Genomic DNA, 23,815 nt, shown 5'->3' on the forward strand with positions numbered 1-23,815 from the left:
GAGGTTTCTAACGTGATGTCGTAAATTAACCTATTTTTTTAGGCTTATTTAGCAATTAGCAAAAACGCTGCCTAACCCTACAAGTTAGATCAAATTAATGTACTACATTATTGTACACCATAAAAACGTCTGCAAAAAAGTCCGCGATGGTATATGTTTATCTTTTAGTGATAACCCACATTAACCATTTTTATTGTTTACTTTTTACGTGAGAAAATGGCTTATTTACGAAGCTATTTTAAGCAATACGGCATTAATCCTTATCGAATTAGTAGTTAAGTTAGTTAGTTAAATACAGTGTGCAATTAATATAGATCAATATGGTTCCTTACAGCATGTAAATTAAACAAATATTTTCGGAGATATTACAAATTTAAAATTTGCGTTTAAAAATGTGTAATGTAATAAAAATTGTATGAATTTAGATATTCCAAAGATAGCAGGAAATCTTCATAGTAAGTATAGGGGAAGAGGAATTGTTTTACTCCAAATTTAATGCGTGCAGGCCAAGGGCAGTAATGAATGAACCAAAAATACTGGATCGATTTTAATCATGTTTTCATTGAGTGACATAGGCATATATATTTTATGCCCGTGCAAAGTCGGAGCGGGCCGCTATGTTTTTATATACAACGTTCATATTTTTTCTGTAGTGTATTTAATTTAGTATCAGCATTGCACCCGTGCGAAGCCGGGGCGGGTCGCTAGTTACATACAAATCTATGTAAGCATAAATTGGGTACATTTTTGTCATGGTCACGGCTAGGACGACAGTGCCAGTTAAAAATCAGTCGAATGAAACAAGTAGAACCAAAAATACTGAATTGAAATAGTTGATAGTAAATAGTAACAAAATCAGTCGGACCGAAAACAGTCGACTGAAACAGTCACTGGTAAAAAGTAGTAAAATCGGTCGAACCAAAAATAGCGACTGAAGTAGTTAATTACTGAACAGTCAATAGTTCCCAACATTAGTTTTAACAAGTTTTTTTACAAATTCCAGTGGTGCAGTTGCTTTTTATATCACCATACACTGTTATACGTTATTCATCACTACATAGTATAAAACAAAGTCGCCTTTTCTGTCCCTATATCCCTATGTGCGCTTAAATCTTTAAAACTACGCAACGGATTTTGATGCGGTTTTCAATAGATAGAGTGATTCAAGAGGAAGGTTTATATGTATAATACATGCATAATATACTAAGGCAACATTGCTAATTTTAGAGGTTTCTAACGTGATGTCGTAAATTAACCTATTTTTTTAGGCTTATTTAGCAATTAGCAAAAACGCTGCCTAACCCTACAAGTTAGATCAAATTAATGTACTACATTATTGTACACCATAAAAACGTCTGCAAAAAAGTCCGCGATGGTATATGTTTATCTTTTAGTGATAACCCACATTAACCATTTTTATTGTTTACTTTTTACGTGAGAAAATGGCTTATTTACGAAGCTATTTTAAGCAATACGGCATTAATCCTTATCGAATTAGTAGTTAAGTTAGTTAGTTAAATACAGTGTGCAATTAATATAGATCAATATGGTTCCTTACAGCATGTAAATTAAACAAATATTTTCGGAGATATTACAAATTTAAAATTTGCGTTTAAAAATGTGTAATGTAATAAAAATTGTATGAATTTAGATATTCCAAAGATAGCAGGAAATCTTCATAGTAAGTATAGGGGAAGAGGAATTGTTTTACTCCAAATTTAATGCGTGCAGGCCAAGGGCAGTAATGAATGAACCAAAAATACTGGATCGATTTTAATCATGTTTTCATTGAGTGACATAGGCATATATATTTTATGCCCGTGCAAAGTCGGAGCGGGCCGCTATGTTTTTATATACAACGTTCATATTTTTTCTGTAGTGTATTTAATTTAGTATCAGCATTGCATCCGTGCGAAGCCGGGGCGGGTCGCTAGTAGACATTAACTTAATAAAATAACTATCAAACTAATAAGAGAGTCCGGCTGATCAGAAATGTTAGTGTGGTTTCCATTAGATTACGTTCCCAGTCCAGCCAATTACCTAGCAACTATAACATCAAATTCATTTAGGTGTTACGTCTCGTCAGGCACTAAAAGCGCCAAGTCCGTACGAAATCTTCGTCGAAGTAGTAAAAACTATTTCGTTCATTAAGGGCGGCCCGGCCGGTCGGCGGTCCTTTTATTTCGAATTTTATTTGGTTTGGGGGGGCCTTTTGTCGGTTTCGAAAAGTTTATTTTGTGTTCGTTAGCGCTGACCGGATTGCGGAAGTTGGCAGCGTATCGGCTACAATAGACGGGATCGTTTTTTCTCTTTCGCTCACTCTCCCACCTCGGTTGTCTCGTGAAGAGGGGGGATATTTCGACGATGTAAAATGTATTTGTACAAAGCGAAAATGTACTTAAAACGGATGTGGTAGAATCGGGTTTTTGGCTGGTTGTTTTACACTGACACTACAAATAGTAATACTGGACGGGTTTTTATTGTGGTTGTGCAAATAAATGCTTTTCTAAAAAAAATTATTTTATTGTTTTTTTTACCAAAACAGTACAATGGATTCATATCCAGGAATGACTTTATAAATTTTGTTACATAATTTAAATATTGCCTGTGTTGAGGAATTAAGGAGAGAAAACAATGTTGCAAATGAAATACAATTTATTTTCTCTCTTTTTTGCGCAAATCAATGCACAAAGACAAGTTTGTTTATTTAAATGAATGATATAACAATATATAGAATGAAAGACGTTAAATTGTTCCGTAATGGTGAAAAGATTCCGTCATCGAACCCAACTAATGATAAACACAACATATAAGAATTATACTATTCTTGATTCCTGATATCCATTCTTGATACGTTTTCTTAATCCTGACTTTCTTGAATATTTCTTAATTCATGTTCCAGTTTCTGGTTTTGGTTCTATAACTCTTCAATTCTAACTCTGTTACAAATTATTTAGCAAATCTGATTCTCGTTGTCGATACATCGTGTTTTATCGCTGAAGCTCCGTCCTCTGGTTCTAGGTGCGTCCAGAATTTCGGGATAAACTCTTCCAGCTAAGAACTTTTTATATTACGACTGTTAAGCAATGCTCGAAAATTCCACGATCTCTAGCCTTCTTGAAGTTTATGAATATAGCCATTTTAAGGGGTCCTTTTTCAGGTCTAACTTTTGACGCGCCTCGTCTAGCCTGAATACCCATTATCCGGAACACTCAACAACGAGCCGATGAGACGTCATTTTTGCTAGACACGTGTTTTCTGTTTGCTCTTTGCCTTTCTTATTTTGGGCTAGCTTCACCAGCCATTAGATACAAAGCGATATTTTCTATTATCTCATGTCCCATATACTACAACAACCAGTTCAATCGTCTAATAAATTTAACTCATAAACTATACAAACGAAGAAATATTACAATTTTCGTAAACTAAAAATTAAAAAATATTCTTGAATATAATTACGTCCCAACAGTCTTGCTTGAAAGAGTTTTATAAGTTGCGAGCTGCAAGGCAACTGCGGCGGACAGCGACAGTTTGCGTAAAGTCACACGTTTGTGTTCGTATATTTTCTAATGTTTACATGTTAATATGTGCGATCTAACATTTGATCACACTCCAGTATTGTTAACAGTAGGCGCGCCAATCCCAAAAAGCAAAAACGCGTAATCTTACCAATAAATATACTGACTGGGATAAATTCAGATTAATACTGCAGGAACAAACCATTTTAAAAGTAAGACTTTAGATGATCTTGAGCAACAAACCAAAAATATAATTGAACAAATTCGGTCAGCTGCAAAAGATGCTACCCCAATAGCAAGAGAGAAATCAGAGTATGAAGTACTTTACTCCCACGAAATTAGAGAAATGATAAAATAAAGGCGAAAAGCTAGAAGAGTATGGCACAGAACCAGAAATGCTACAGACAAAATTGCTAGACACGTGTTTTCTGTTTGCTCGTTGTCTTTCTTATATTGGGCTAGCTTCACCAGACATTAGATACAATGCGATATTTTTTATTGTCTCATTTCCCATATATTACAAAAACCAGTTCAATGGTCTAATAAATAGGACTCATAAACATACAAAAGAAAAAACATCACAATTTTCATAAACTTAAATTAAAAATATTCTTAAATGTAATTACGTCTCAACAGTCTGTACTATTAAATGCACTCATTCAATATTTATGCATGCTGGTAAGGTCGCTGGAGTCGACCAAGTTAGAACATATATATTGAGAATAGTAATTGTTATATTAGATTTTTTGTATTATTTATATTTATTATTTGATATTATTTAGGAAATATTTAGTTGAAATGTTAATAGTTCGTAAAATGTATTATGTCATGTTTAAGTCCATAATATAATAATAGGAAATCAGTTATTACTTAAAATTATTACACTTATTTTCGAATAAAATTATTATTCGAGAAATATAACATTCTCTTGCTAATATTTCAATAAAAATTTTTATTTATAATAATATTACTGTGGTAATGAAGGAAGATTATCTTTGTTATATATGAAAAATGAATAAGTTTAAGGTATATCTTCAGAATTTTGAAATATTTAAATAAATTTAACTGTTATTATTATTCCATCATTGTATTTTAAATTCCCCTTTATTACTGGCCATTGGCGGGCCCATTATTGGTAAAACAACTCTATAGTTGAAATAAAGTTGAAATAATGATTAAATTTACAGATTTTTATAGAAAATTTGTGAAACAGTATATTTCATAACAATATTTCAACAATATCATTCATTTCAAAATCAATCATGAACGTAAAGAAGAAAGAACACGGATATTAAATTTAGAAGAATGTGTTCGCTATTAAAAAAAATTTCCGCTCTTACAAGCAAATCCTTAAGCATGTATATAGAAATATAACATACAGAGATATAAATTAAATTGAATAAAAAAACAACCACTCAGACTATTTCATTTCCATACCCTATCATAAAAATATAATAGGTTGAACGATCATCGGTAATCATTAAACAACACTAATGCGTCGTTTAAGATCATTTCTCACGCTCAGGAAATGAAATTGTGTCTCATCCTCATGGTTGCGATAACTCTACTTTTGGGTAGAGAGATTGCGAAGATATACTACAGAAATGATCCTGTGAAGTATGATCTTGCTGATTCAGCAACAACTGAAGGAGTTTTAATGAAATCGAGCGTCCAAGAAAAGCTAGATATTTCTTGTTGCGCCACCTATTGGTGGATCGAGACAACGCGTTCCGTTTATAATGCATTATAAACGGAATGCATTATAGTATTTAATACATCCCATAATTTTGTTTAGTACTATTTTATATTGTACTTTATATTTTAACTATACGGTGGGCTAAAAATTGCCACTCAGCGGAAATTACGTCAATGGTAGCAGGACTTCTGCCCCACGTTGTATTAAGGATCTTAGATACATTTTATTATTTCTGTGTATTCCTGGTTAGATTTCCATCTCTACTGTGATAATAAATCTCATATGAGATAGTATATTAGTACAGATAGATAATATGATTATATAATCTGACATCCTTCAACAAGGTCATCTTTGTTTATTTTTTACAAAATTTTTACAAAATCTCGCACACATAACTGATCTAATTATCTGTAGAATTCCCTACATAATTAGTTTCAAAACATTGTATTGAAAGTGTGAATAATACATTGATATTTAAAAAATCATAACTTCTGATATATATATATATATATATATATATATATATTATATAAATATTAAGATCCATATATATATTATATAAATATATATATATTTATATATATATATATATATATATATATATATATATTATATATTTTATATATATATTTATATTATACATATTTTATATAGTTTATATATATATATATATATATATATATATATATATTTATATAATATATATATGGGGGAGCATATATATATGGATAATATATATAAAGGGGAGCATTGTCATACAAAATTAATAAGATTCACAGGTTACATAATAATGTGTTGTCGTCATCTGTACATGTAACACATGGGCTTAAAAGTCCCGGGTGTAATAAAGAAAACGCGATTTTTTTTAATTAAAATTGGCTTTATTCATCAACGTATAATATAATAATCTCCATCAAGAGCCACACAATCATTCCAGCGTGGCCCTAACATTTCAATACCACTTTTGTGGAACGACTTATCTTTTGCCTATGACGATCGTTTTGATTCCTGAGTGAAGTGATGGATCCATGGTTCATCCGTTGTTACATATCAACGCAAAAATTCCGGTGTGTTACCGGAAAACTACGCTCACAGTCATCAACACGTTTTGTTTTTGGTCAACAGTGAGCAATCTTTGAACAGAACTTTCTCATAATCAAATGCTCATGTAATATAAAACCAACACGTTCTTTTGATATCTTTCCGATGTTGGCTGACTCACGCACTTCACTTTTTGATCATTCAAAACGATACTGTGGATTTTTTTTTTGATGTTTTCTGGTATTACCACCACATTTGGACATCCAGAGGGTTCTGCATCATCGATGTCTCTAGGACTACGCTTGAAGTCAGCAAACCAACGTTTTATTGTTGATTTCTGAGTCCTTATAATACTCTTCAAGCCATTTTGCTTGAACGGTAATTTTCCCATCAAGAAGCAGTGTAAAATTAAAACACAAAATTGTTTCTGATCCATTGTTTTGAAACTAACAAAAGTAGTGCAACTCTTAACATAATAACTCACAAACTTATGAGTACAATATCATGAAATTTTAACAGTTTTTTTGAAGATTAGTTCTAGCTGAAAAAGCGGTGAATGTAATATGCAATATGTTCTTAACTACCCCGTCGCCTGAATGGTAAAACTACCTGAATGGTGAACGACTGAGATGGGTTGGCCTGTTTTCTAATAAACCCTCAATGTCACTTTGTATCGCCGTTCAACAAGTGGCCACTTCATTTCGTTAAATAAAACAGTATTTTAAAGTAAATAATTGTTTTTATTTTCTAAACCCTTTCACATTTTATAACTTATATGTACATGTATATCTTATAGTATTCTCTATATATTTATTCTGTATATATGTATTCTTTCTTTCCAAATCTGAAATTAAATTTAGCTTCGTACCATAAAATCCTGACATTATCGTGGCTCTGCCCAAAATAGAGAGAGCTTCTTTAGTTCTAACCAAAAACAAACTTGTATTCCACAGAGACGTTACAGGATTGAATATAAATTTGGCTTTAACGGCACGGAAGTCGGGAAAAGGTACAAATCCTCCTATACCGAATGACATAAAGGTATAAAAAAGAAATAGGGGAAGCAATATAGGACAAAATTGATCAATATCTCGACTATGTTCCGTAAAAAAAAATCTTACATATATTTATAGATAAAAGATTTCCTCAAATATCCCGTATTACAGAATGTGAAAATAATTTCTTGTACTATCAGCAATTACTAGCAACTTATAATAAAATAATTGTTACTATCCAAACAAGTTTGACGAGCTAGATGGTTTAGTCTAAGAGCTAGCCAGGTTGATAGAGAATTTCACCCCAGCCTTATTTAACCTCTTTATTTCAGATCTGCCGAGAAAAGAGCACATTGACGTCGTGTTTTACGCTGACGACATTGATTTCTTCACGGCCGCCAGGTTCGAAGTTACAATTCATGAACGTTTACAGAAGCAGTTCGATCATGCGGTCATTTGGTTCAAATTCAGGAGGTTGCAAATCAACCCCCTGAAAACACAGGCCATCATATTCCATAAGAAGCGTTACGCACTGTGCGTCTCGCAACTTAAGATCGACACCGCAATAATTCCATGGCTGGATAACGTCACGTACCTAGGTCTTCACTTCGACCGGCGGTTCGGTTGGCAATCCCAAATCCAGAAAGCAGTCCAAAAAGTTTCGGGGATAGCAAACCTGCTATCTTCTCTGATCTGTCCTTCTAGCAGACTTCCCATCTCCATCAAATGCTTATTTTACAAGATGTTAATTCGGTCCGTACTCCTCTACGGATCTAATGTCTACTTCAAGTTTGTTGCACCCAAGCAGGTCAAACGGCTTCAAGTTTTCCAAAATAAGCTCCTCAGGAGAATATTAAACGCTCCATGGTTTGTCAGAAATAATAAAATTTATAGGGAAACTGACACTCCAGAAATCAAGCACTTCATATCTCAATCATTCCACAAACAACAACTCAGCTCAAGTTCTTCTGAAAACGCGCTTGTTCGCCAGCTGGTCGACATGCTGGGAGCTTAGCACCGCGTAACCGCTAAGCTCCCCCCCTTTTCCAGGCTGAAACGACCTCATCCGTCGCTGCAGTCATAACTTTTGCCCCCATACAACAGTATCCAGTTGTGTGTTAACTCAGGTTCGCGAATCAATAGAATCGCAGGGACCTCGTGCCCAATAACGGCTGCCCGATCAGCGGGTGCCATATCCCCAAATTGAATGCATTAGCAGTAGCGATCCACAGAGGTCAACTGTGAGGCGGTTTCGGTTTAGTGTATTGGTAAGCCCAGAGGCAGTCCCACATAACACGGTCCAAGTTGTCACTCCAGGGCAAGTCTCCGCGACCAGGTATGCGTCATGTATTCCACCGCCTGGTTTTTATGTCAGAACAAAAAAAAGACAATTTCAGGAAAGCTGATCTTTTGACATAACATCTCTTTCACTCTCTCGGTCAGCACCCGGCTCATAGGGCTGGCTGCAGGGGTTACGTTTACCATTGCGCATCGTTTCTGTACCGGAAAATACTCAATTTTTAAATTAATTCCAAATGGATAATGTTTTCTTAATGGCTTCAAAGATTTAACAAAAATATTTAATTCATTGCCAGATTTTTTTTATTGTTTATAATGTGCCAGACGCTACTTTTAATTTATTTAAAAAAATTGCAAATTATTTCAGTATGTCTGTAATTTTTATATAACAATATTTGAGTATCAAAATACGTAAAATTAATTTTCCAGACAATAATACTATCGTTCAATAATAAAGCACACTGATTAAGTCCGGAAAATAAAATGGTATGTTGAAAGAGTGTTATAAGTTGCTAGCTGCAAGGCAAGTGCGGCGGGCAGGGACAGTTACTGTAAAGTCACACGTTTGCGTTCGTATATTTTTTTAGTAATAGTTTTTTATAAAGGATAAAGTGATAAAATTATCACTTTTAATGTTAAACTAAAGAGATGTATAGAAGTTTTAAGTATAGGTATTAAATTTAATTTAAAATACAATAACGGCGAGTTGCCTGAACAAGAAGCCTTTCTTATCATATTCGCAAATAAATTTCGACGAAGATGTTGTGTTTACCGGATATTCTTGTTTTCTCTGCATCGCTAGCTCTCATACTACCTTCCTTTTACCTAAAGCAAATACAATTCTACTGAAGCAACTAAAGGCCAAGCAAATAAGATTAAACACAATCCTCCAAAGAATGATTTTTTCACTGAAATCAATTGTAATTACTAAAAAGTTGGAAATAAAGAAAATTTATTATGATTGAAGGCTGAAGGATAGTTCACTTTTGATATTAAATTGAAGGGAAATTTTCAAGATTGTCTTAATGCTAGAACTGTAGTGGATATCGAAGAAGACACTTACTCGAAACTCCAAAATTAAAGACAATGGGAAAACTATAAATAAAATATAATTTCAAAATTGGGTATTAATTTAACTAATTTAACTTTATTAATTGGTAACTTTTGCTGATGATACGTCCATATTAGCTATAGGTAAAGAACATCAGGAAGTAACAATAAAATTGCAAACATCAGTAAACAAAATTAATAAATAATAGTACCAAGCAGTGGAGAGTGAGTTTGAATGGGACTAAATCTATGCACGTCATTGTTATATTTAAGAGAAATCCACAAATCCTCATCAGAATAAATATAATAGTCGTGACACATACGCTAGCTTAGTAGTAGAGGCTGCGCTGGAAGGTTCATGTAAACAAAAAATAAAAACGGATATTAAATTTAGAAATATTGGTCCTTTAGAAAAAATTCTGCTCTTATAGCAATCCTTATAAAATATACATACCCAAAAAGGTATAATATGATACACCAATTCAATTAAATAAAAAACAACCACTCAGACTACTTCATTTCCATACCCTATCATAAAAATATAATAGGTTGAACGATCATTGGTAATCATTAAACAACACTAATGTGTCGTTTAAGATCATTTCTCACGCTCAGGAAATGAAATTCTGTCTCATCCTCACGGTTACGATAACTCTACTTTTGGGTAGAGAGATTGCGAAGATATACTACAGAAATGATCCTGTGAAGTATGATCTTGCTGATTCAGCAACAACTGAAGAAGTTTTAATGAAATCGAACGTCCAAGAAAAGCTAGATATGTCTTGGTGCGCCACCTATTGACGAATCGGAACAATAGATATTCCGTTAGTAATGCATTTTAAAATTTTAATACATTTCTGAACATTAACTATATATTAAACAATTTATGCACCATAGATAAACATTGTACGTGTTATTTAACTCTATTTAGTTGTTGTAACATGACCAATAAATTAACGTTGATTTAGTTTATTTTTATCCTAATTTGTAATTATTTTAAAATTACAAAGTACTCATTCTATGTTAAACACTTTGGGCTTAACATCTATTTAACTGTTTTTAATGTGCACTGAATTTTACTAATAACATCAATGAACTATATCAAATGGTGTTGTTCTCTGTACTCTTTTGACTGCACCATCATTATTTAGGAGCTGGAGAACCTCAACAATGGTGTACTGATGGAGCTTTTATTAATATCGTTGGGTATATTCCGTGATAACGTTATCGTTACAAATGTAACATGCAGCATCAAGAGTACCTCGCAGTACTTCGTTTAAGAACTTTCGTTGGATAAATAACTCCACAAAGCTGTATACTGATAGAAGAGTAATATGAATATAATTCAGCGGTCTCAGAACAAAATATTGAGTAATGCTGTTACTCCGTGGTACCTCAGAAATAATAACATTCATACAGATTTGGACAAATGGGCACCCCTAGACATATCATCAAAAATTTGTCCTTCTGGAACAAAGACCTTTTCTCCAGTCAGACCAGCATCTCAAGAGGACTAAGGCTTCTGAGCTCATGTCTTATGCTGTCAGTGGAAATACAGAGAATAATCCTAGTTGCATGTCTACATTAGTATAAATAATAGACGGAAAGAGCTTAATGCGATATTTTTTTAGCAGTTATAATTCGATAATATTTTGTAATATTTAGCAATATCACTGAGGTATTATTTACTAATGAACAAAATGAGGATGAGTGTATGCAGTAAATAATGGAACATTTTTAATATTTCTATATATCCCATCAGTATCTTAATAACATGATGAGTCCCGTATAAAAACATTACTAACACAGAAAAACAGATAAATAAAAGCGAAACCTTCGAACAATAGTTCGTCCATATCTCGAAACAAAGTTGGCCGGCCGAAAAGATAAAAATATCAGAAGTCATTCGGCTACGAGAGAGCCGAAAGTACAATTAATAATACCGCCCGAGAATGGGATAAGCCGTGAATTATTCGCCCAGCTAAGAGCAAGATGTAGCTTTTAAGATAATAGAACCATTTTTGACAGGAAAAATAACCCGACCGAAAAAAACAAAAGAGTCTCGACGCATCATCGTAAACTTCGCAAATAGATCGATGCTCGGTTATTTTTCGGAATATTTTAAGTTGTGGATATAACTGATCAGTTTTGAGTTGATAATTATATTGGTATCAAATTAGAATACAATTCCTCATTCAGAAAATATAGTAAAATCATAAATTGCTGTAGAAATAGAATATCATGGAAATCATAGAGTCATTATAATGGTGATGAGAAATGCTACTCTTTGAAAAATTCCTGGTGACAAATCTGAGGCCCAATAGGGCTGACAAGTAATTTCCTAGAAAGTGCAAATGACAGTAATCCTGTCGAACCAAAAAAAATTAAAATATAAGTATCTAAAAAGCTATTATTGTGATATGAAACTGTTTAGAGGAATTTAATAAATTCCCAATAAGACATGAAGAAATACTCCACTCCTAAGCACTGCAACTCTTGGATAACACTGAACTAGGAGGCAAATTGAAGAGGACCAAACGATGCGACCTTGTGTAGATGTACAGTGTGTTCACTAAATGTTAATCATTCTGAAAAGTGCTACTAACTAACTGAAAATAGAAATATTCTTCGAGAACATCAGTTTGGGTTTTGTAATAATCATGGGAAAAATAAGCAAGAACAAATATGTCAATTATGGACCGATTTTCAAAATTCTTTTTTATTAGAAAGAGTGAACATCACAGGAACCAACACAGAACATTTGTCAAATCATCTAGGCTAGGTAGCGAACCTCGGGCCCTGGAGCGCTCTTTATTTTCAGTCATTGTTTCTTTATCCCTATTTTTCCTCCTACGAGCTGCACCTTCTCATAGCCTACCCTATATTTTAGGCAAAAAATTGAATTGACTTCAAAAAATAAATAAGAAATTCGCTAAAAATTTCAGAATAATCAAACTTAGATTTTTAACACAAAAAATTTATACATTTTAAAATAAAATATTTACATAATTATTGTAATAACTAAATAAAAATAAAGAAAACCCTTGTTTAGCTTGTAGTAAATAACACGTATTTTATATTCTACTATATGTAAACATAATTTAGCTTAATACCAACTCATTCTCTGTAAAATACTTAATATACCTTAAAAAGGAAACAGGCCGGAAATAAAATTTTATTTTGACGTTTTATGACTTATAAAATATGAATGAATTTACAGATCAAAATGAAACTTTGGTAATGTTCCGATTAAAAATAGTGCATCCAACTGTAGACGAATATATGGTACTCTATAAATTTATTGAATTACCCAGTATGGCATCTCATATAGAGACACCATATTCATAAAAACGAAAAAGACCGGAAAGAAAATTTAATTTTGACCAGCCCGACGAGCCACATTACACAAATTTTCTGATTTTCCAAGGAAAGTAGGCGGCAAACAATTTCCATAACACTCGTTAGCTACATGCAAGACAGTCTCTCTCGGAAAATGGAGAGAACAACGAAAATGGAAAAGGTGATGGAAATCTGGAGCTGCGCTGCTGCTGTTCTAACGACGTTAAATTACTGAAACAATATTCGGCGAACAAATATGTTGTTTAAAATGCAAAATATAACTTCTGTGTCGTTACAGCAACGGATTTTCGAGGGGAATGATTTAATAAATTCACCGACAGGGCACCTAACTCGATGTTAATGTAATATTTTTATTGTATTTTTGGTATTTAACGCTTTGTATTCATTTCCGATTGCTGTTAGGTTTACTTGTTATAAATTATGGGATAACAAAGATCAAACAAATGTTTATAAAAAAGTTTTGAACCAATTTAATAAAGTTTATATATTTTTGTGTGCTAAAAATATATTATCTATCAGTTTTTATCAGCCACAATTACCTCACAATATGACATCTACTATTGTTCAGGATGCCAGAGAGATAAATTCGTTAAATTGTTTATAAAATTCTAATAGTTATTTCCTAAAATATCATTTTTATAATGTCTGCACTTTTATAGCTTTATGATGGTATGTTCGAGTCAGTCTGATACATTGTCAGTTACTGATTGATCACGTTTAATTATTTATGAATTAGAAGTGATTTACTAAGATTTTACCACAAATAAAAACACAGCATTTCAAAATAGTGGTAAAATAAATAAATAAGTAGTGCTACGAAACATTAACGTCACTTAGAGTTTTCTAACCACCATTTCCACAATCCAAGATTTCAAATTTATAGGGCGCTTAGATTTTATTCAGATTATTTATCTTAACACGGCAAATACCTTAAATTTGCCCACAATCGATTCATTGATAAGGACTATACTCTGGGACCGCAATTAAAATAATAATTTTAAAAACAATACTAGAGCTTTTATAGAATTGAAATGAATAAGTATTCTAGACCCATTAACTATGAGATGCAGGTAATAACTTAATAACGTTTCGATGGCAAACCTACTAAAAATGTAAGGTCCTGATGTGTTTTCTGATACAGGATGGATGCTCATATACATTTGATGATATGCATTTGATGACTGTATAAAATTTCCTTGCAATATTTGGGTAAATAAAATGGGCATAATGTAATTTTTAAGTTCATTTCAGTAACAGCCTAATAATCTTGTAAGCACGTGCAACTACAATACTTCATCAAGTACTTTACGAAATCTGTATTTAGACATACTTTAACTTAATTTCTGTGACAACATTTAGTTCATCCATTGTCTGTACATAAGCACTATTTGAGATGTTTGAAATTTCTGTTTGCCATTACACATATAGCAGCTTGTAAAAACTTGATAAAATCACATTGATTAATAAAATATATGTTACTAATCCTTAGCCAGTTGTAACGCACTATTTGATATACCACATATTTATAATATCAGATATAAGAAACCAGATATTTAGTATTGATCTTTCGTAATCTAACCGTAAATATTTAGTTGGCTTGAATGTAATTATTTTTTTTAATTTTGAGAATATATGGTCAGTAGTGAACAACAGTGAATGTTCAGTGCTTTCAGTTAGAAGTCTATTTTGTTCTGTCTAGTTGGTATTCGATTCTTGTAGAAACATATACTGACTTCATATAGACTTGTACGACTAAACCAGTCATATTATATTAAATTAACTTTTTTATATTATTTGTTAACTGAAGGAAGTACATAATTATAAGGAACTCGTTGTTTTTTTAACAATTACATCTTATATACTTAGTACAATACTAATATTTCCTATATACTATATATTTCCTATATACTATATATTTCCTATATATCTATATATACTATATATTCCTATATATACTATATATTTCCCAAATTAGAATAAAACTAATCTACTTAAGCTAAACTTACAAATACACTTATACACTAAACTAGTTCGTGTGCTTTAGTTCGCTTCAATATTCTTATTTCTTACGTGCTGTCTAGTAGCTGCATTGCTTCCATGTTGCTGTGATTTAGTAACTTTGTTTCATGTTTTAAGGCGAAATCTTGGATCACTTCGTGTATCCATTTTATTCCGAGATCACGGTGCAGCTCTTCGTTGGTTACGTAGTGATAAGCATTGGTAATTAATCGTAGAACTTTGTTTTGGGTACGTTGGATTACTAGTTGGTTTGATGTTTTAGTTCAACCCCATGTTTGCACCCCATAGGTCCAAATAGAATTGACTGATACACCAATCTCTTTGATTCTAGATGAAGCCGAGAGTATCTTCCGACTAACCAGTACAGTTGCTGGATTTTGAATCTAAATTCCTCTGCTTTTTGTCTCACATGACGCTTCCAGTTTAAACAGTTTAATCGGGATATATTCCGAGGTGTTTAGCTGATTCTGCTTGAGGAGTCGAGCATCCGTCAAGTAATATAATTAAGTTTTTGTCATTTTCGGGCAACGCAAAATTAACATGGAAAGATTTGAAGCTATCAAGCTGTATTTTCCAGGTTCTAGTCCGTTTGTAGATCTCGTTAACTGCTACTTGTGCTTATGTTCTATAGCCTTAGACAGAGATACATATTTTGCCATTATAATTGTGTCGTCAGCCAATGTTCTAAGTACTGTTTCTTTTGCTGTTATAAGCGAATTATATACATAATAAACGAAACAAACTGCGGTCTAACCTCAAATGTTGTGAAGTGTTATTTACCTCCATATTACTTTTATTACATATTTGACAAATTAAAGGTACTTAAAATAGTAAATGCTTACATTAGAATGATATTATTACTATGAATAAATTATCGATATTCAAACTATACTATTTTTAACGATGTATGAATATATTAAGTGCCTTAACACCATCGATACATGATATAATATCTAGTTATGGCACAAAATTATTAAAATAATAATCACTAAGACCCGTACACATACAGACCGTCCGGTGCGACCAAAACGACTACGTCACGTGCTTATTTGAAACGTTTTAGTGGGCATTTAAAATTTATTATTTCAAAAGTCGATTTTCCTCTCAAATCCTTTTTTTTTGCAAAATAACTTTTATTCCGGCTAAAGTAGATACATAGAATTATCATAAAATAGTAAATAAACTGGCTTGGCGCGCCCTCGAGGTGGTTTAGAGCAACAATACAATACTACTAATTTATACCTATGATTTCGCATTCTAAGAGTGTTTATTATGTGACGTGGCTGTATAAGTTACGCAATATAACATATATAGATTAATATTAGTCTAGATATTGTAAGAATTGACGTATTATATCAAATAAAAATATTATACGAACTATATATTTTACCAAAAAAAAAAAAAAATAAAAAAATATTTGGAGCTGTTTCCAATAAAAGGGGATTGAGAGAGTTCACATCGAATATGTGGTTTTTGTCGATGACCTGGTCGTTTTTCAGTTTACCATTCCTTATTTAATATCATCCAGACATCCATAAACATTCGCGTCTCGAATTTAACAGTCGAGGGTCTTTTTTCGAAGCGGTTTCGTGCAAAAGTCGTCGCCGGCACCGAAGACATTTATTTGCGCAACGGAGAAGTGAATATTTATTTACAAAAGGGGAACAAGTGCGTCGCTGGCGTGCCGAAACGTTAGCGTCTCTTGAAAAATGGCATCGGCGTGGCATTATTTCCACGGACGAAGATAAATGTACCGGCTGGTGGTTTAATATTCGGGTTAAATACATTTTTTTCTAGGCCGTTGTCGGACGGCGATAGCGAGTAGTCCGGTCATATTAGGGGTTTCACATCGGAATCCATATATTAGGTGTACAACAACGTTACTAACGGTTTATTTAACAAATATCGTTAGGCTTAAGTATGAAATTATTCTTTCTACTGACATCAAACTTCAAGTCTATACGTCACAGAGGAATAGAGATTTAATTTATAGGAAATTTTTGGGAAATGTTTCGCTATGTCCAATATCTATAGTCTATTCAAAGTTTTTTTAATAATGCGTGGATATTTGGGACGTCGAAACATTACAATGTTGCTGTATCAACTATGAGTTTTAATTCAGTTTGGCTTTGACATCCAAAAAAATCTAATCTAAATAAAATAATAGAACAAAAATGTTACCAAATATAATTTATTTTAACATTATACTATATATAAAAACAACAGTAAATTATACGGCCAAAACAATTTATAGGTAAGAGTTAAAACCTCTTATCACTATTGCTTTCAAGAATTTTGCATCCGTCTGACAGCTGGTCGCCGTCCGGTTTTTTTTTTGGCCTGGAACCGGGTAGGGGAATCCTGTTACGGATACCTGGTCGGGAAGACCCGCAAGAATAAGCGAGTTGGACTGGTTATGTGGAGGCTGCCTCTGGGCTACCCACTAAACCCCAGCCTATCAGCTGATCCAATGACCCTAACTGATACTTCTTACTGTTAGTAAGGAGGGTGCCCGTAACCGGTAACACCGTTAAGAGGCACAAGGGCCAGGCAAGGACGTGGCGTCGTTATCATACCACGCAGCTTGCGGTACATGAGTTAATCGCTCGCCGGAGAAGGTCGAGACAATTTGGAGTTAGAGCACGACGGAGTAGTGTCGGCTGTGATAGAATAAGGCTACGAAGAGCCGAATGAGTTATTGGCCTGAAATATCGGCCAGCTCTGTAATACATCTATTGTCCGAGAGACGAAGAGTGGAGAAATATCTCGAATAAACCTCGGATATAAAATCGTGAACTTGGGATACGTCTGTTTCTCTATGAATTTGATTGTTCCTGACGAACCATGGGGCATTGATAATTCTCCTGAGAATTTTGTTTTGAAACACTTGGAGACGTTCCACCTGGCTAGGGGAGACGTATTTTAGATAGACACTGGAGCCGTATAGAACGACTGATCGAACCAGCATCTTGTACAGGAGAGATTTTATAGATAGAGGAAGCCTGCTGGCTCTGTTGATAAGCGAGAACAGCAAATTAACAATACCTTGACCTTTATGGAGGGACTTTTGAATGTGGGAATTCCACCTAAATTTGCGATCGAAGACAAGACCGAGATAGGTGGCTTCTTCTGATCATGGGATTTCTGCGTTCTCGATTTTAAGACGCGAAATGCTCGGTGCAAAACGCTTCTTGTGGAAGAAGATGGCCTGGGTTTTCTGTGGGTTGACCTACAACCCGCCGTCCGGTTGTCAGATGTACGCTAAATTCAAAATATTAGTTATAATTATTACAGGTTATAAACCGGCAAACATTACTTTAGCTCTTTATCTTAATAAATTTTAAGTCGCTCCGTATTATATCATATTACTTTGTTTGAAAATGCCGAAAACAATAGATATTCAGGATCACAAATTGATTGCGGCTTTAAGGTTATTTCGAAAAAAAAACGAGATAACGGAAGCCCTCTTTTGCCGGTGAATTTCGTCAGAGAGGTAATTATTGATGATATTAAATATGTCCCTACAATTAAAATGAAAATGTTTTTAGCGGGTTGTTGTCGTACTAAATATTACTGTGGGTACTGTAAATAACATCGCTTACAAAATGAAGAATAATACGTTAGATTCACCCAAGAAAACTCGTCTACATACAAAGTGGGTGACGAATCTTGATCATCTATATATTGGCTCTATTCGAGACCAAATATACGAAACGTATAAGAAGAGTAAGTACACAAACTATTTTATCGATATAAACATAATTTAATAAAATTATTTTAGAGAAAATTGTCTCTCTGGAAACATAGAAGAATTAGGAACAGGGAGCTTTTTGAGAGATATAAGACATCATTTCATACATTCTTACAGGCCATAGGGTTTAAATAGTGTAAAGGTAACCATCGGAGAGGTTTAATGGAACTTCCAAACATTACCTTAAAAACAGTTCAACTAAAGGCACAAAATAATATAAGAAACTTGAATATTTCAAAATGGTACATTGTGGCAGTCTTAGGAAGACAGTAACAAAAAATGTCTAAAGACAACAAAAAATGATGAAAAACGGTAAAAGTTATAATAGCATTCACTTGGGTTTTGCTGGTCATTATATTTATTAATAGTTAGTTGCAGATATATTGCTGGTTGAGAAGAATATTCCATCAAAAAGTGTTTGGACATGTGGAACATGTTCAGTTTGGATGAACTCGATAAGACATAGAAATGAAGTACTTGATAAATGGTGGAATCGTGAACATGTTTTAAACAGATAATAAATTAACAGTTTAGTGATTGTATTGGACAATGAGTCGTAAAGTGAAAGTGACTGAAGGAAACTTACAGGATATGTGATAATGCTGTACAATGCTGGAAATTCCTGAGATAGAGTGATGAGAGTGCAAACAATTAAATATAAACAATTGAATATAACTGTAGAAAATGGTATTGTAGGGCGTGAAAGATTTGTGTGCACCGATATGATTGTAATTATTCAAAATTAAACATAAGCACTAGGTTAGAACGTATGAGTAGAGACTAACTGTTTTGTAGATATGATAAATGCATTAGACAGAATTCACTGATCAATTTTATCAAGAATGGTGTACACAGGTAGTAGCAGAACAAATAAAAATACCGTGATACTAAGATGGCTTGCCAAGTAAACAGAACATCGAAGGAAACAAGAACCAAACTTAAAAATTAAATAAGCTCTCGATGAAAGTAAAATAGGTTTCTCAGATATACAATTGTTAATTAGGTGGATTAAGCCTCCAGGGGGATAACACTACATAAAAAAATGTGCCTAGAAACTCTACCTCATGGAAGTGTGGAAGTGTGGAAATACATGTGGAAAAGAGTTCAATGTAGACAAAACAAATCTAACCTACAAACTATCATACCTGTGTTCTTAATAGTTGTTTTAAGTCCTTCGATAATATATGTATTAAATGTACTGTAATGTTAAAATAAATTACATTTGTTAACATTTTTGTTCAATTATTTTAGATTCAATTATTTAGATTAAAATTTTCTTGTATGTCAAAGCCAAACTGAACTAAAACTCTGAAAAGATTTGATGCGGCAACATTGTAATGTTTCGACGTCACAAATATCCATGACGCATTACTAAAAAAAAAATTTAATAGACTATATGTTGCTACTTTTAATTAATTACTTGAGAGCTGCAACAAGATCTGATTGGTCACTTCGTTTCTATGGTACGTTTATTGTTTATTTGTTTCAGACGCCATTTTTAGTATACCTAACGTAAGGAAGGCTGAATTAGATTTTAATAATTTTTGGAGATTAAGTTAATAGTTCATTAGTATAGATAAGTCGGTAGTACAATAAGTAAAGTGAATTCTCGATCTACGAATTGCTGTACACCCGAATGCATAGATAGTAACGAAATGCAGATTCGTTTTCCTTCGAGGAAATATTTGCCTGTCTTTAAAAGATTCTTGATAATGTTAAAAATCACTGTCGCTGAATTAAATTACAGCGTTTTTAGTTATTGTAAGTAGGGGTAAGTTTATTCATATCAATAATCATAAAAAATATCAAATATTTATATTTAGAAATTATATACTATTTATTTAAATTAATTCCCTTCGGTAAGGTGCTATGCAAACGGCGATATACTTTTATTCTTGGATCAATTATTTAATAGTTGCAACTTCATTAAAATAACAGCTACTGTGATTTTTGGTGCAAAGCGATTGAAGACTTAAACAGTGCTTAAATGGTATTGACCAAGTAAGAACAAATTTGTTAAAGTGCCATCAATTGAAAATTTAGTAAGGTTTGAGTAAAGTTTGCGATAATGTTTTAAAATAATTGTGGAATTATCCGAATAAATATACTGTCTTAAGGATACTGAACCAAGATAGTTTGAAATTTTTTTTTGGTTCTAGTAGAGCTCATGGATTCAGGAATATAGATCTCTCTGCTAGTATATATGATAAAGTATCATTTAAAACGCTCATCATAAATTAACTTTCCTTACCTCATTCGCCTTTAGGAAATTGTGAGCAGAATGAACATGAGGACCCATTAGATAATTTATATTCCTCACTAACAGGGAATATATTACCAGAAGTTGAGAAATTACAACTTGATTCTATACCTCTATACCTCTACCCTATGTCTCTATACGAACAAACGAATCAAGGCAATATGTCATGCCCAAGAAAATTGTTTTATTATAATGTCAGTATATACTTGAGCTATCTCTCTTATTTTATCTCGCGATATTTTTTTGTCAAATATTCTTAGAGAAATGTAAATTTAAAACCTTTTAATTGTACACTCTATAATAATCTTCCAAGTAGAATATTAAAAACAATAAGGTGCGCCATATAATTTTTTAAAAAACAGGTAAACAGAATTTTAACATGGAAAGATTCAAAGTTTGCTCTTAGTCTATTAAATTGTTGGCAATAAACAAATACGAAAAAGAGAAAAAGCAGAAGAGATAATTTTGATTTGCTCTAAACTTAACCTTTAGAATGTCATTGAATTGTAGAACCGAATTATGAATTTTAGAGAACCTTTAGAATTTCAAAATAAATATTTGTACGGGCTTACAACTTTTTTGTATATTTCTGAGGTTGGTCCTCTTTTTGGCTTACATAACTGGACTAGAGCGGATGAAACACGGAGAAAAATACGTTTTTTGCCTGTGCCCGTTCTGTTGTTTTTGTGGTCCCATGTGCTAAGTCTAGCCGTTATCGTAACAAGTTTCCAACAGGTTTAATGTTTGTTCAAGATGTGTATTTTAGATTAAAATTACCGTAAATTATTTTTTAACCTTTGGTAAGGAATATATTACTTTTTTCGATACATAAAGGATCTTTTTCTGTTTTTATAGTAATAGAAATATATGTACCCATGTGCAAACCAATCATCCAACCAGTTCATCCAACATAAAAGTGAATCCAGGTCATCAAGAGATACCAAATGCATCGCCTAAATCAATTTGTAAATTCGTTTTGAAATCAGACCGCATTTTTCATTCTCATTTTATTTTAGTTAAAAAGAGATATATTGTTGTCTGAAGCTCGGGACATATAACCAAATTATTGTATAAAATTAGCCTAGTTGTCGTATGTCTGGAAAATTCTTCAAATGATTAGTGACAGTAAATATAGATTATAAACCGGCACGCGCTTTTCTGAACCTTCGCTTGATTTAATACACTTCAAATAGCTGCTAAATTAACAGTCATAGACAGATTGTGTCTTTTAATCAGTTATCTCGAATACGACTCAGTGGGGGGAGATCTCTCTTACCAGTAAAATGTATTTTTCAATTAAATATAAATTCATAAAATTAATTCAGATAAAACCGTTATCTGGGAAATATCAGAAAACTCAGCAATATGCAACATTTTAAGGGAGAACTATTTATCTCTAAAAATAAATTAAAAATCAATACGGATGCGGCAGTATTACGACATCATAAATGTTGACGACGTGATTTCACTGTTACTTTGGAAGGGTTATTTTATTTTCTTCACTGGCCTACAGCAGTGCCAGATTTACTAGCTGGTTGACTAGACGGGAGCCTTCATTAGCTTAAATTAAAGAGATTGAGAATGTGCTCAATATGATGCCGACACATGTTTATAACAAGAGCTCAGGAGATTACCGCAAAATAACCAAATAAACAATTAGTTATCATATTATTATCAATAGCAAAGAAAAACTAATTAATAATTATTATTCTCTTAGAATTTTGAATTAGTTTATGTCTTAGAAATCAAGAATCATATTGATCAGCTTCAAAGAATCTCAATTTCCATTTTGCATTCATTCGGAAAAATTTTAATTTATAAATGAAACTAATGCAATCTAAAAAAAACTAAAAACAAACGTCTGAATTATCCATAAAGAAAAATAGAAATTCGCCAATAAAATAACTTTGTTACAGAAACAAAAATTATTCACTAAGTGATAGAAAATAATTTAGACAATAAGTACAGGTCTTAAGAAAATCCTGGGCTAATAACGCCAGGAGTCATCTGTTTTATCAGGTTCCAGGGAAATTTAAAAGCACCGATTCTCCAAAAAGGTTATTAAAAATATGCTCCGTATGATACTAAAAAATGTTTGAAATATTTAGCGAAAAGCCTAACAATAAATATATAGACTAGTAATAATAACTATATATTTCTTTGATATAAACATATTTAACATGAATCAAACCAACCACTGTCAATTATATATAGGACAATGTGGTATTAAAAGTGCATAAATATCCTCATAATCTTACTTTGAGTAAATTACAATATAGAAAATCACATAAAACAAACAAAAGAAAAAAACATATTGTTATCAGTAATGGAAAAAACAAACTATTCAATAATCGATATATATATATATATTTGATCTTTTAATAATATTAAAAAGTAAATATTGCTTGAATTACATTACAAATAATCTAATAAAACTAAATATAAAAGTCGGCATTATCTATAAAGGAAAGTTGAAATTGGCAATAAAATTATTTTATAACACCTCCTGCAATTAGTCTCTACCTGTTGGGCATAAAATGATTTAGTGTATGTTATTACATTAATAATTATATATAAATATGGCAGCTTAGTTTGGTTTCTAGTCAGTGACCTAGACTAAAATTCGAAAATACAGTTTACTGAAATATTAAAACAATATATCTCAGAAAAGACCTTGGGACACTGATTTCGACGAATTAGAAAACGCTTCTAAAAGAGTTACATTCGATGAAGAGACTGTAGAACAAAATGATGCTTCAAATACTGATGATAGCGAGGAAGAAGAGTCAGAACCCGAGGAATTGAGAGTACAAGTTTTGAGAGAAG

At 32.6% G+C, this 23,815-nt stretch overlaps 1 protein-coding gene and 2 non-coding genes across 3 annotated transcripts in view; all 3 read right to left on the reverse strand.

Annotated features, from left to right (window-relative positions):
• The window catches only part of LOC143196284 (nephrin), a 360,346-nt gene that overhangs the window by 213,022 nt on the left and 123,509 nt on the right, over window positions 1–23,815 (reverse strand). The gene's annotated exons all lie outside the window — the stretch shown is intronic.
• LOC143196741 (small nucleolar RNA U3) lies at window positions 4,929–5,145 on the reverse strand. Its single transcript, XR_013005810.1, has one exon. It is a non-coding gene; the product is annotated as a small nucleolar RNA U3 (small nucleolar RNA).
• On the reverse strand, window positions 10,100–10,316 carry LOC143196743 (small nucleolar RNA U3). Its single transcript, XR_013005813.1, has one exon. It is a non-coding gene; the product is annotated as a small nucleolar RNA U3 (small nucleolar RNA).

This window comes from Rhynchophorus ferrugineus, unplaced genomic scaffold, assembly GCF_030347505.1.
Source record: "Rhynchophorus ferrugineus isolate W39M unplaced genomic scaffold, kcgeb_rfMv2 rfM4, whole genome shotgun sequence".
Taxonomy (NCBI): Eukaryota; Metazoa; Arthropoda; class Insecta; order Coleoptera; family Curculionidae; genus Rhynchophorus; species Rhynchophorus ferrugineus.